Source organism: Benincasa hispida, chromosome 10 (genome assembly GCF_009727055.1).
Source record: "Benincasa hispida cultivar B227 chromosome 10, ASM972705v1, whole genome shotgun sequence".
NCBI classification, from domain to species: domain Eukaryota; kingdom Viridiplantae; phylum Streptophyta; class Magnoliopsida; order Cucurbitales; family Cucurbitaceae; genus Benincasa; species Benincasa hispida.
The window spans coordinates 20,126,479-20,139,532 of NC_052358.1; positions in this window are offsets into that span (position 1 = coordinate 20,126,479).

The window sequence follows — 13,054 nt, forward strand, 5'->3', positions numbered from 1 at the left end:
TGATATGAATCAACTTATATAAACGTCATGTATCTCTTCTATATGAATATCATAGTTAGATCGATCTATGTCGTTGTTTCATGTTGTTTAATTACTTGTAATACACGACCTAATTTTGAGTATAGCTTAAAAAAAGAAACCATACAAATTTAGGGTTATATAGATATAGTAGGAGAAGAATATAATGTAGCTTTTTGGTGATTGATGTAGATAGAAACATAAGATGAATTAATTAATTTGAAAAGAAGAAATGGGTAAAGGGGAGAGAAAATAATAGAAACATATGGTATATAGTATGATCATGATGATTGAAGAAAAATGAAGAATGCATAGAATAATATAAGAAGATAGGGATATAGAATAACAATAACAATAATAATATGTCCAATGTGGGGGTGATTGATATGGATGTAATAATTAAAAAGAAAAAAAAAAGAAAAAAAAAAAGAAAAAAGTAGAGACTTTTGATGGGGAAGTCACCATAAAAGAGATGCCCACATGGGATGTGAAGAAAGAAAATCAACAAACCAGCTGTGGAAGAGCTTGACATTGTTGACTTTTTATTTTTGTCTACTTTTAGGACTTTATTATATATCAATATATTCAATTTTATTTTTACATTTTTGTATATTTACATATGTAAAACTAAAAACTAAAACTATGTTTACTTGCCTTCTTTTTAATAATAATAATAGGGGAGGAAAAAGTTTTCTTGCCTGCAAACGGCAACTTTCCAATGGTGACAGAATTTTAGTCAATTGGGGGCAGTTATAAGTTAGGTTTGTGACATATATTATAATAATAATACTATATAAATAAATAGTTTCTATAAACTACCTAATTTGATGTGTGGATTTAAATATTTTCGAGGAAAATTTTTACAAATAAAAAAAATGTCAAACTATTTATAGAAATATAAAAAAATATTGATACACATTGATAAACTTTTATCGGCGTCCATCAGTGATAGAATTCTGATGGATACTGATAGAACCTCTATAAAATTTTGTTATTTTGAGTAAATAGTTTTCTTTTTTTATTTTTAAAAATTTCATATTTTCAATCTAATATAGGCTTTTTTTCACGTCATGCATTTATGAGCATTTTCATCTAAGTTTGGTTTTTTTTCCATACCCATTTAACTTATAAATATATCATAAGTTATTAGATTGAGGAAAAAGAAACTTTTGAGTGATTTGAATGCTAAAAATTAGGGTCTAAGAAAAAAAAACGTGAACAAATGGTTGATTTTGAAATTCAAAAGATTGTCAATCCGTCGATTGGTTTAGACATATACATTCGAAAAAGTGATCCAAGCCGTTGGACTAAAATAAACTGATAATAAATAAAATAAATTTAGCAACATGTGTAAATATACCATTTAGTCTTAGCCCATAATTATATCACTATCAAATGTTGTGGTCAACTACCTACTTTTTTTTTAACATCCATCTACTCGATCGTGTATCGTGTTAATCAATACTTTGTGAATAAAGGCTACTTTAATAACCTAAAGATTACAAATGAGATAAATGAAACTCTTTAAATTTTGAGGCTAAATAAATACAATGATCAAAGTTTAAGAGATTTAAATTTCAATACTGCACCATATAAATAAATAAATAAATGGCATGAATTTAAATTTATTAAATATTGTCAAAGGAATCATTTTATATGTATTATAGAATGAAACCTCACAACATTTCATTAGGGAATATTTTGAATGTATAGGGAATTGAAACTTGAAGGATAATAATTAAAAATATATATATATTAAAAATTAAACTAAACAAGAATGATCAAAATTGTAAAAACAATTCAATGTGACATAATAAAAAGATAATGTTTGTGTGAGTAAAAATTTCAAAGTCAGAGAAAGATGCAGTCTTCAAAACAGGCATCCAACCACTAAAGTGAGTTTGTTTTTTAAAAAAGTAATAATAATAATAATAATAATAATACCAAAAGGGAATCTTTATATTATACCATTGCTCATTGGTCTTTTTCCCTAAGACATTACATTTCATGTCAGAACCTTATAATAATTGTTAATTAATTAAACAATATAAAGTCTCTTAATCAAACAAATTGATATAATCAAAACACCACTTTATTGAACTAGCTCACTGCTTTATATAATATGAACTTATGTCATATTCTTGATAAGATATTACATTAACACCCTTAAAAGTCAACATTTCTATTCTATTATTTTTCTAATTGATCAGAAATCCTGATTGAAGATGTATATCTTGACCAATCGAAGAAATAGGTTTATTTGATTCCTTAAATTTTAATTTCTCTATAAAATAGGTTTAAAAAGTCTATTTCTCATTTTTAACCTTAATTAGATTTTTTTCATTATTTAAAATTTTGATATCATTTTAGGTTTTCTTTTTTCTTTTTTCTTTTTAACAAAATTCTAACTAGTGGCATTTCCTCTAACAAGGGATGTGTTAGTTGTAGAAAAAGAGATGAAAATGAAGTGGAACGATGGTGGGGGAGGGGAGAAGAAATATTTTTTTTATTTTTTAATTTAAAATGCCAGGTGAATTTTTAAAGTAATAGAAAATCTAATCGATGTAGAAAACTAAAATATAGATATCTAATCGATGTAGAAAACTAAAATATAGATCTTTCAAGCATATTTAGCAATAAGATTGAATTTTTAGGAATAAAATGTACATATTTCTAAAATTTAAGAATTTGTTTGATAATCATTTGGTTTTTTGTTTTTGAAAATTAGGTTTATTTTCTCACAATTTCTTATTCATGGTTTTGATATTCTATCCAAACGTTTGAATTTTTTAGCCAATTTTCAAAAACAAAAACAAGTTTTTGAAAACTATTTTTTCCTTCAAGATTTGGATTTGATTTTGAAAACACCCTTAAAATGTAAATAACAAAATATTGAAACTAATAGATGGAAGTGATATTTGTCGGCTTAATTTTTGAAAACAAAAAACAAAAAAACTAAATCCTTGTATAATAACCATTTAGTTTCCGATTTTTAGTTTTAAAAAATTAAATCTACAAACACTTCTTTCACCTCTAAATTTCTTGCTTAGCTATATTTTTTCTTACGATGTTTTCAAGAACTAAGTCAAGATTTGAAAACTAAATAAAAATTAGTTATTTATTTATTTGAAATTTGACTAAGAATTCATCTCTTCTATATAAGAAAGATAAAAAAAGAAACTATTGAAAGAAATCGAGAGTAAATATACTTCGAGTGTGTATGGAATATATTTTCAAATGTTTTAATTGAAAAATAAGTCACTTTGGAAGAAATTAGAGCTTTGGCAACCACTCAAAATAACTTTTCAAGTATATTTCAATTAGTTTTTATTAAAAATATTTAAATAAAAATGAATTTTTCGAAGAAAAAAAATAAAAGTAAATATAAATCGATACTCTCTTTTTAAAAATTAAATATTTAATGAAATCTAGATAGTTATGAAATGAGATTCGAATAAGTAAAAAGATAATTTTGAGAAGAAAAATAATGAGAAGATTGGTGACAAAATTTACAAGTATTGTGGGCTGAAAATAATGAGTTAGGAGGATGTCAATATCACCTTTTGAAGCCATGGAGGGAAGTTTTTTATGTCTGTGGGTGCGTCCTTCAAAGCTTCATATGCTCCCTCACTCCCATATTAAGGTCACTTCAACCAAATATAATTCAACTTAAATTACAACTCTAACCCCATCATTTTACAACTTTATGTCTATTTAATTCTTAAACTTTAAAAAATATTAAATACGTTTCTTATTCTTCTATTTCATTTTTCGTAGGTTTCTCAACTTTAAAAATTGTTTAATCTATCTTTAAACTTTCAATCTTATAATAAGTAGATGCATTAATTTTCAATTCTTCATTTGCTGGGTGACCTAGCTAACATTTAATTAAAAAAAAAAGGAATTTATTGGAAACAAAAACGAAAGTTTAGAAGTTTGTTTGACATAAATTTATGGAGTAATAAATTAATTATTTTAAAAAAAATTTAAATATGTTAAGAACCTATTAGACACGATAGTAAAATTCCAGGGACATTATTTTTTTCAAGAATCTATTAGATAATAGATAAAAGTTCAAGAGGTATTGAAAAAAATTTTATTAGAAATTTTTTTAATTCTAAAGATTTTTTAGACACAAATTTAAAAATTCATGAATGAAACTTGTAATTTAACTTTAGAAGGTAAATTTATAAATTTGGTTCTTAATTATATATGATAGTTCCTCCAACTTTGCAAATGTAAAATAAGTTTTAAAAAAATTAATTTTGTGTGTAATAGATCTTTAAATTCTAAAAAAAGTGTCTTATAAGTTTTTGAACTTTAACGTTGTGTTTTATATGTTCATCAACTTTAAAATAAAATATTTTATTTGATGTTTATTATAATTCATGGATAGTTGAGTATATAATTTAATACTAAACTATTCATATATTAAGTTTCAAATTTAGTCCTTGAATTTTGAGATTTATGTATCTTTAGTCTTTATACTATCAAGTTTCTAATAGGTTCTTAAATTTCTAACAAATACCTAACGTATTCATAATCTTATACATTAATTAATGCGTTATATGTAAGTTCAAATTTTACGTTTGATAAAATCCTAAAATTTTAATCTTATGTCTAGTAGATCTGTAAATATAAAACATGTCGAATAGAATAATGGCCTATTTAGATACAAAATTAAGAATTTATGAGTCCATTGGACACAATCATTTTTATTTAAACATTTTTTATTTTAAAAAATGTTTAAAATGAACTTTGAAAGTGTTTCAAAAGTTATTTTGAATGGTTGCCAAACAATTTAATTTTTTCTAAAACGACTTATTTTCAAAATTAAACACTTAAAAAGTTAATTCAAATACACTCTTATATATTTCAGAACCTATTAGATATTATTTAAAATTCACAGACTTGTTGAACACAAAATCAAAAGTTCGTGAACTTATGAAACACTTTTCAAAGTTCATGAATCAAATAGACACAAATCTCGTAGTCCAAGTAGTAAACATCTTGTAACATAACGTTAATCGTAGTTATTATTTGTAATTAAGAAACATTATTCACATTAATCTTATATATGGTAGTGCTATAGAATTATAAATCTTATAATGTAGGGTGTTTTTTGCAAATTGTTGTACTTTTGAGGGGGAACAAAAAGAAATATGATGGATTGAGGGAGAAATGGTGTTGATGAAAAAATTGGCTTTGAAGTCTTGTTCGACGTCGTTTCAAGTGGGCCCATTTATGATTTCTCTTCTTCCCTAACAAATCTCTGTTAATTCATTCTTCTTATTAAAATTATTTTATGTTTTACCTAAATTGAGTTTTTAAAATTGTGTCTAACAGATATTCGTACATCAGAAATAATTTACTAAGGTTTCTAACTTCAATTTAATGTTTGTTGCAGTTATTTTAAAAAATATATGGAATTGTCAACAAAAGACATAGTGATCATACTATCAATCTCGTAGTCTGACTTCTAAGATTTGATTCCCTCAGCCCATACTTTAATTACAATACATTTGCCAACAAAAAAAACAAAATTTATACTTTTAACTTTTAAAATTTGAAGACTTGTCGGAGATAATCTTAAGAAGGCGTTAAAACAAAATTTATACTTTTAACTTTTAAAATTTAAAGACTTGTTAGAGATAATGCGTTTGGGGTAAAAAGTTGGTTATTATAGTTGAATTATAATAGTTTGTGTTTAGGTGTAGATTATTTTAGTTTGGATTATAATAGTATGTGTTTGAAGTGTAAACTATTTTAGTTTGAAAATGAAATAGTAAACACTGTAGCAAAGAATAAAAAAAATGTGTAAAATAATAAAAACTATAGGAAATAGTAAATATTGTAGTAATTAGGGTTTTGAAATAATGTCGACGTTAGTTAATCGAGAATTTTGAAATAGTATTTAAGATGGTTACTATAATCTTAGGATACTCTTTACCACAAACGCCTCCTAAAAGTTTGATAATTTAGGGCCTGTTTGATAACGCTCTCATCTTTTGTTTTCTGATTTTGTTTCTCATTTTTTAAGAAATAGACTTATTTGACAATTATTACTGTTTTTTTTTTCTAAAATTTGATAAACGTTCATTAAAAAAAGCAAATTTCGAGGAACTAAAAAAAAAAAAAAATAGTTTATCCTGTTTTGTTTCTATTTTGTATAGAATATTGTCTCTTTTATTTATCAAAACTCATTCTTTGTTTGTTGGTAGCCTAAGCTATCCTTCGGGTTGTGTGTTCAACTCCGAAGGGCATTTTTATTTGCCTTTTTTCTTTTATAATGATTTCTATTTTTATATTTTATTTATTAATTTTTATATTTACAAATATAATTAGGCTATATTTATATTTATATTAACTTTTTAATTTTAAAATTCTCATATATTTAAATTTATATATTATTTTAATTTATATTAATTTTTTATATCTCAAATTTCAACTTCCAATAAGTGCACTTTTATTATATTTTTTTGTTTTTATTTTATATTTATTTGCATCCTTTATATTTTATTTATTTTATTTATTAATTTTACTATTTACAAAAATAATTCTGCTATATTCACCTTTTGGTTCAACTCCCAAAGTTGAGCAGTTTTATTTTGTTTCTTTTCTTTTATATTTAATTTATTCTCTCTATTAATTTTGCTATTTACAAAAATAATTCTGCAATATTTATATTTTATTTTTATTTTAAATTTTAGAATTATCTGATATTTAGATTTATATATTATCTTATTTTCAATATATATATTAATTTTTTGTATTTCAAATTTCAACTCTTAAGAGGTGCATTTTTATTATTTTTTTATATTTATTTCCATCTTTTATATTTTATTTATTTGCTTTATTAACTTTTCTATTAACAAAAATAATTCTGCTATATTTATGTTTCATTTTAATTTTGAATTTTAAAATTCTCCAATATTTAGATTTATATTATTTTAATTCTAATATTTTTAGTGTATATGAATGAGGTAAAATTTTACAATATATAAATTTTGTTGATTAAGACATTCATTTAACTTTACTTTAATATTTTACAATCATGACATTTACATTATAGTATAATTAAGTTATATTTGACTCGACATCATTTAAGACAAATGGCTCGAGTTAGAGATGACAATGTCAATCAAATTTGAGTAACATATGAATGATAAGATACAACTTTGTTATTATATTTAATTGTCATCGAGACTTACTTTTATTAAATGACATAAACTTTTGATAATATATTTTTTTTATGTTAAATGTATGACATATATATATTATATTGTTAAAAAAAATAAACAATAAATAATTATCAAACAAGTTTCTGATTCTGCTGTTTTTTTTTTCTTTTTCAAGAAAAATGGAAAATAAATAGTTATCAAATATATTCATGTTTATTGTTATCAAAAAAGAAAAAACAAGAAACAGGAAACAGGAAACAGGAAATGGGAAATGGGAACCAAGAAACAGAAAACATGAATGTTATCAAATGAGCCCTAAGGTTCTTGATAATTTTTTTTTAAAATTAAACTTACGAGCACTTCTTTCACCTCTAAATTTCTTACTTTGTTATTTTTTTTTTTTATCAATTTTTTTCAAAAACTATGCCAATTTTTGAAAACTAAGGGCCCATTTGTTTCTCGTTTCTCGTTTCTTGTTACCTATTTATTGTTTCTTGTTTCATGTTTCTGATTTTTTAGGAACTAGAAACAGGAATATACTTGATAACTATTTATGTTTCTTGAAAAAAAATGGAAACAAAAACAAAAACTTGTTTGATAATCATTTATTTTAAAAAATAAAATGAAATGAAAAGACTATCTTAGCTGGGAATCAAACTCAAGACTATGATGCGCCTGGGATGCCCCTTTGCCACTCTGCTAAGCCGTTTTTTTTATTACTTGAAGTAACCAAATTAAATAAAATAGAAATGAAATTGGTGATAGATTCTTACATTTGACTCATTTCAGAAACGTTTTTCAAATTTCGAAAACAAAATATGGGAACAGTTATTAAACAAATTTATTCCTTAAAAAATAAAAACAAGAAACAAGAACGTTAACAAAATGAATCCTTAAAAAATAGTTTTTGTTTTTAGAATATGCTTTGTGAAAATGAGAAGCAAATCATAAATTACATTAACGGAGAGAAATCGAAGTAGTAAAAGAAATCAATGAATGAAGGAATCATTTTATAATCAATACGACCCTAATTTAGTAGCTAAAAGTATCCACTCATTTCTTAGGTTTACATTTATTGTAACCAAAGAAGAGTCCAAATGAGAGTTAAGACTAAGGAATAATTAGAGAATATGAGGAGCCAAATTAGAAAAGTTGAGTTTCTTATCATAGAAACTCAATTTTGTTGTAGTGATTTTGTAAAATGGTTAAATCACTTCCATCATGTTAAAAATCAATTTTAATGGTACATAAGTAACATCTAAAAATATAAAACCAAACAATAAGAAAATTTTAAATATTTAATAAAAATTAATTTAAAATGGTTTTTTAACCATTTCAAAATCACCTCGAACTCACTTGAAATCTCATTTCTTTCCTCCATAAAAATTCTATATTCCAAAATTCATTCCCAATCAATATATGCCACTTTTCTTCTAAAAAGATGGAAATACATCCAAATAATTACTGTGCTTTTGACAATGATTCACACAAAAAAGCACATCACATGAACTTTTTACTTTAACCACAATTATCAAAGAAATATCACATCAAATTTACCAAAGTTTGAACAATCATGCATGCATACACATATATAAGAACAATATTTCACACAGCAATTTAATTCCAAAAGAATTTTTAAAAAAATTATGAAACAAAAGATGCAATTGGGTCTTAAAAAAAAAGATACTTCGAATATTTGAATTACTACTTCACACTTCACATTTATAATAGTATATAAACAAACATCAAATCAATTTCAAAAATGTTCAAACAAATTACAAAAGTAAATTATTGACAAAAATAGAATAATTTTTTTCTGACACGAAACTTTTATACTATATATATTATTTGAAAAATTTCACCTGATAAAGTGAGATGTATGTCTTGAAAACATATAAATCGTGCATTATTTTAAATCTTTTACTACGAAATTTAAATATAAATTTATAGATTGAAAGTATTTCATTTTGATGTTAGTGCAGTAGGTTAATTAGTTTATATTAAAATTTTAACAAAAAATATTTTCAATTTTTTTTCAATACTATGTTTAATTTTTTTAATGTGATGGTTTCCTCATTTTTCTTTTCTTTCACTAATATGAAGGTGGAGTTTCAAACCTCTAACCTTCGTACATGAACTACTTTGTATCAATTGCCTCGATACATTATATCTATCACTATAGAGAATTGTTAAAAGTTGATTAATAATCATTTTTTCTCGATTAATTTTTATATTAAAAAAGTGTTTGAATGTAAATTTTTTCTTGTGCAAAAGGATCACAAATTTTTCTTGGGATTACTTAACATTATTGGAACCTAGTTATCATTATTAGATATTAGTACAATAGTGTCTCTTGTGTTTTACAATTGTTTAATTAGTGTTGCTTTTGAGCATTTGTTTCAATTGTTTCACAATTTTATTTATTTATTTTTTTTATAGCAATTGTATTTTTCTTGATATTTTGTCAAATTATTAAAAGTATAAAATCTATTTTGTAATTCAAATTATATAAAAAATTTACACTGTCTTCTTATAAAAATGTTGAAGTTAAATAAATGTCCTTTTCTGTTATTATAAAAATTTTGCAATAATTTAATATTAATTTAACAAACATTATAACCCAACTTTCAAACACCATTCATTTACTTCACAGCTGATTTAGTTTTAGGATTGTTTTCGGAATAGAAAAATAAGCCAATTTATTTATAAATATAGTCGTGATAGACAATAATAAATTTTCTTTAGTTAAAATATTTACAACAATTTTACTATTTAAAACAATTATCCTTAATTTTAAGCACTAGCTACAAAAATCCCAAATATGTAATTTAAAATATGGTACTTAAAAAATAGAGATTTCTACATAAAAGACCTAGATAATATCCACATATTATATTAATGTCTTGAACATTTCATTTAAAAAAAAAAAAAAAAACTATAGGTCTCCCTATTTTAATTAATATCAGTGGCTATTTACAATTTAGTTCTCACCTACGTTATATATATATATATATATATATATAATATTTCTCTCTCCCCCCATAATTACCACTCATTTCTTCTCCTTCTTCCTCTATATTTTTCTCCTTCCCCCTACCTCTCTTTTCTCCTTCCGGTGGTGTGAGTTGCAGGCGGTAGACGACGGCGTAGGGCGAAGTGATGGCTCAGCACGAGGCGACACAAACGACTTGGGACGAATCGATGGCGCGGACGGCGTGGGACAAATCGACGATGATGGATTGAGTAGATTTGGTCGACAACATGACGAGTCAAGCAAATCTGATTGACGACGACAGAAAGAGAGATCCATGACGGTCATGGCTGAAGAAGAAGAGATGAAGATGAAGGGTTATGTATTATAAACTCCATATGAAGATAAACTTTATTTTTTTCCTATGTTGTATATATACTGTGATATATATATGTATTTTTTTTTAAGCTTTTGTAGGAAATTTGATATATATTATGGTATATGTATCCGTTTATTTGATAGAAACATATATTTTTTTTTTATTTAGACTTATTGTATAATGATATATATACTATGGTGTAAGTAAAATTTATGAAGATTTATATACTGTGATATATTTCATATATTTGTTTATACTGTGATTTATGTCGAGCATTGAATTCATCTCTAATTTATAAACCATAGTATATTTCATATATTGGTTAGAATATTTTCAAATATCTAAAAAAATATTCTAAGGTATATTTAAAATAACCATTAATCCGTAAAAAACCAATAAATTGATATGTGAAAACCAACACAAATATAAAAAAAAATTCATTAAATGTGTTTTTTTCCAAATTGGAAAATACATATAAAAAATATATATTTTCTCTTTTCAATTGATAAATGAGAAAAACTATATTAAATGCATTTTCTCTCTTTATAATAAATTCTCTCTCCATTTAAAGTAGCTTCAAAAATAGAAAAAATATATATGAAAAATGAATATAAATAAATATAAAAAAAGGACAAAGATGTCAAAAATAACATTTTTTTTTAAAAAAATCAAATTTAAAGACATTTATGAAAATATATGGCCAAACACAGCTTCTTATAAAACCTCTAAACAATAACATAAATTTATGGGCTTTTCGGCCCAAAGGCACTACAAAATTGTTCGGCCTAAAAATGTATTTGGGCTTGATGATAGTCCAGCCTTTGGGCCTCGGATTGGATCATTTATATTTATATTTCGTTTTTTCCTTTTATATAGTAAGCATTTTTCGTCTTAAAAGCCCCAAAAATACGATAATAAAAACGATTTGGCGCTAAAATCAACCTTATCTTGATTAGGACATATTTGTGAATGATTCTAAAAAAGTTAAAAAACATTTTTTGTGATTATTAACATCATTATTATGAAGCATGCTTATAGTGATTTATAACCAGTTTTGTAAAATAAAAATTACATTTAAAAGTATAAAATTAAATAGTAAATTAATTTTGAGCGATTAAAGACGTATTTGAGAGTAATTTTAAACGTGATAAAATGATTTTAATAAGTTAAAAATCACTCATAAATATGTACTCAATTGGCATAGATTTTATATTATTGACTTCAAGATCAGATATCCAATCTCCATCATGCATATGATAAAAAAGAAATTATTCCATTTAACATATAATAATAAAAAAAAATAGGGAAGAATATATTTAACATACGTATAAGTCATAGGCCTTTGGATAGCCTCCTTTCGATCTTTACATGTAGATATTTAAATAATAATACATTTTTGTAACTGTGTTTTTTTGTAAAAGATATGTGAGGAAAGAGAAACTAATAAAGTTTAATATGCATAATTTATATAATCAATAAAATCTCTGTGCTAATCGTTACTTCTAGAAAAAGTCTAGACAGAAATATGAATGTGGGCCCGCCGTGAATTTTAAAACAGAAAATAATATCAAAGTTAGTTTTCAAATAAATTAAGAAATAATAAGAAAAATCAAGGAAATGTGAGGAATGTAGGCTTGATTATATAGATACATAGATTGAGTACTATCTTAAATGAAATGGGTCCAAAGCACAGTCCACAACAAAACAATATTGGAATCCCACATTTTATTTTATTCAAAGTATTCAAGATAACACTTTTTTTTTTTTTTTGTTAGTTCTATATTTTTTAAATTTTGAATTCATTTTCCATGTGTAGGTATAAAAACCCGAGCGAAAGCGTGTGAATGCCTTACATCTTGAAAATTGATTTTTTAATAAACAAAAACAGTGTTAAACAAACAAAACATAAGAATGATAAACATATGAAATAACATGCTTTGGAGAAGGGAAACTAAAAGAGAACCATTCTTACCTCTAAAGATTCCCGAGCTCTACAAAAAATCATCTTAATCTTGCCACAAACTTCTTCTACATCGAACTTGAACACAACCACGAGAATAACAAGGTTATTCTCAAGGATTCCAATAGAAGAATGAGTGGTATCCAACTAACTGGAAGAGATAGATAGAATTTTTAATGAAATGATTTGTGTTTTGGTGGTTACTGGCCAGGATAAATCTCACCAAAAATCAATTCTTAGTCTAAAAGGACCATAAGGAAGAATTTATATAGGAAGTGTTAACCATTCTCCAAGTCTTTCCCATGGGAAGGGTCAACCCTTCTCTAAATCTTTCCCAATTTACCTTGTGCTCATTAATTAGCACATTAATTAAATAGCCACCAATACATTAAATCAAATTTAACGTATATATTTAATTAACATAAATAAACATCGTAGGTTTATATGCATCACCTCTCTATTAATTTAATTGATTAATGTTTTATGAATCTAATTCACTTTAATTAAATATTTCTCTCCAACTTAATTTAAATTATAGATCACAT